We start from the raw sequence: 3,475 nt of genomic DNA on the forward strand, positions 1-3,475 counted from the left end.
ACTTTATGTGGGGATTGCTGGGTCCTCAATTGCTCGTCTTCAACTTGTTCAAAATGCTGCTGCACGTCTTTTAACTGGCACACGCAAGTACGAGCACATTTCACCTGTTTTAGCTTCACTCCACTGGCTGCCCATCCATTTTAGGATTAATTTTAAAATTCTTTTATTTACTTTTAAAGCCTTGAATGGCCTTGCCCCAATTTACCTCTCTGAGCTTCTGCACCCCTACACTCCCAGCCGATCTCTCAGGTCAGCTGATCAGCTGCTCCTGACAGTGCCTAAAGCAAGGCTTAAGCTCAGAGGGGATCGAGCGTTTTCTGTTGCAGCTCCAAAACTCTGGAATGCATTGCCGCTGCACATTAGACAGGCCACCTCTCTGTCTCATTTTAAAACTCTTCTTAAAACCCACCTCTTTTCTTTGGCTTTTAACACCATGTAGAGTGTTGATTTTATGTACACATGTTGATTTTATGTACACATGTTGATTTTATGTATACACATGCATTTTTTTATCCTGTGCGGGCAGTGCTTTTATTTTATTTTATTTTATTACTTTTATTTATTTTAGTTATTTTATCTTTTTGTGCAGCACTTTGGAAACCTTGTGTTTATTTAAACCGTGCTATATAAATAAAGTGGATTGGATTGGATTGGATATTCCCCTGCTCAGTAGGAACTCAGTAAATCCTTCCAGGGGGAGAAGGTCCAGGCTATCCAGTTACACAGGAAGGCTTCCTGCTGAAGAGCAAAGACAAAAAACAAGATCAGACTCAGAGAAACAATATTAAGGTTTATATTGAGGTGGCAAACACTCTGGCGTTGAGGTAGTGACAGCCCGCTGCTCAAGTACTCCTCCGGTAATGACCCAACGAGCCGCAGGTGTGCAGGGAGGCCCAACAAGGACAGGGCACCACCTGGTGGTGGAGAGAGGAAAACAAAAACAACCAGCAAAAACGAGAATCCTAACACTCTGAATGAGCTGCAATGTTTCAGAACAATTATAAGTGTGATGAGTGTACCTACTACATGTATATTTTTTTTAAAGTGTCAATAATGTTATTTTAAGATCAATGCGTGATCAATCAGTGTGTGTGTGAATGGTTGTTTGTCCTTTTTGTCTTTGTGTTGCCCTGCGATCTGTCCAGGGTGGACCCCGCCTCTCGCCCGTAGACAGCTGGAGATAGGCACCCCTCCTGACCCCACTTGGAATAAGCGTAACAGAAAATGGATGGATGAATGGATCAATTCTGCTGTTATGTGATTTGTAAATGAACGGCCTTCAGAGCTCTGTTCACTAGGGTTAATCATTTTAACTAGGGAAGATCTTCTTAGATCCCCAATTATGGTGTTAGCATGATTTTTCTATCAGGCCTTTCTTTGAAAGAGTAGCACTAGAAGAGCCATCATTATAAAAATCTTAAGGAGTTCTGTTAGCAGTTTGCCAAACTTTAAATTCATCACCATGAGTTGATAGAAAGAGGGATGGACCTACAAAGAGGGCAGTCCTGGAGATTGAGTTGGAAGTTGACCATCTAGCAGGATCCTAACTGTATAGCCAACGAAAAATATATTCAGGTAGGTGCAAATTATTTCAGGGAGGTGCAGTTTTCAGACTGTTCAAAGACATTTTTCCCTGATGTTATGTCACAGAGTTCATTGCGTAGTTATGGCTGCTTCATAGAAGTCCAAACCTGCTTGTCTGCAGCTATGGGATATAAAGCACCTCCAAAGCAATCATCTACACTGTATCCTTGCATCTTTGTATCCATAAACATATTTTTTAAGGTCAGCTATTATGCTCAACAGGCCCCAAAAGAACTAATTCAGTTTTAGCAACTTGTTTTTGCAACACTGCGCTTTTATCATGGTTGGCTGACAGGGGTGAAGGATTGGAAAAATTATTTTTACATTCTGTTTCAGCTTGTTTATACCCGACTGATGCAAAGTTCAGGGACAAGATCCCCCTGAATATGAAAGGTCAATGATATAGTCTCTAGAGAATTTAAGATAATTAAATTTACTTCCCAAATGAATGCAAATTAGGGGAAACATGAGCACATCAATCTAGGAGACATTAGAATTGAAATCCAGACACTGTGAACCTAAAATTTAAATGATGGAAAATATGTTCGGCTGAATTAAGAGCTTTTAGGGCAAATGTAGCTGCATGTTTTAGGAAGCTGCTGCTTTGTATTTACTGCTATACTTGTCTCTCAATTCTCTAGTATGTTTTATACATCATTGTCATTGTTTTCTCTAATTAGAACTGTTCCATAAACCTAACAATTAAAAATAGTCATGCAGTGCCTTGCAAAACTATTCAGATTTTATGAGCTTTAAATAACTTTTGTCTTTTAAAAACTTGATTGTATTTATTATACAATGATCTGAGAGGTGGGGCACGACTGTTCATTAAGAAGCTGTGGATCAAGACTTTAGACCTTTTCCCACTGAAAACCTCAAACTTTGTACTAACCGACTATAGAAATCCGTCTAATACGTCATTTTCCCTTTTTTTCTTTTCTTGACTTTTATAAGGCACCTGAAAAATCATGCAGCTGTTCCCATCATGCTTTGCAATGCTAGTAGGAACAATGGCATCAGCTTGTGAATCCGCAGGGAAACATCTAAAACCTGCAAGACAACAGCCCTCGATGACTGTCTTTGGACACTCCTGATCTGAACCATTATATTGCAGCTCTGGATGTATATTTGGCTGCTGGAAAATGACCTGCTGTCCAAGTCCGCACCTCTATTTTCTTCTAGAATTACTATTGGCTCAACACATCTTCCTGCTTCCCTTTAATAACAGTATCTATCCCTTCTGATAACAAGAAAAGAAGGAGGGAGATGGTTGGATGCACAGGAGTGTGTTTAGAAAAGCACTTTACTACTTTATGGTGGGTATGAACTTTTTTCTAGGTACCTTGTTTTAAGTCTGGTTCACCATCCAGACAACAATAGCCCTCACTATTCAGCCTTTTGCCACTGTGTCTTTAATAGAGGGTTGCCTTAGTTATAGCTTTTGTTCTATTGAATGTTTACCCAGAAAACTTTGAAGCAGGCAACAAAAGCTGCCCCATATACATGGTAACGTATGAATGGGAAGGCATCATATAAACTATGCAGAAATGTACTGGCATGCATGAAAAGTAGGATTAATTTCAGCTTGAAGGGGATAAATAAAAGTGGCAACTGTGAAAATGCCACAGATAGCTGCTTGTTGTTACAAAAGTAAAACTGAAGCATCTTCATATTGAAAAGTTGTTTCACTTAAAAAAAAAAACTGAAACCATAGAAAAAGTAAAATGATGCATATAAGGTTCTTGTGTCTTTGTCATGTTTATAATTAGTTTCCCTTCGGCTCAGCTCCATTGACCTGTTTAATGAGGGCTCAGGGTTGAGGGGGCTCAGAGGGAAAGGGGGGGTAAATTATGCTATTATTTTTAACTGCTTCCCACAGAGCAAAGTGGAT

Source organism: Cyprinodon tularosa, unplaced genomic scaffold, assembly GCF_016077235.1.
Source record: "Cyprinodon tularosa strain WSP-4 unplaced genomic scaffold, ASM1607723v1 ctg430, whole genome shotgun sequence".
Taxonomy (NCBI): domain Eukaryota; kingdom Metazoa; phylum Chordata; class Actinopteri; order Cyprinodontiformes; family Cyprinodontidae; genus Cyprinodon; species Cyprinodon tularosa.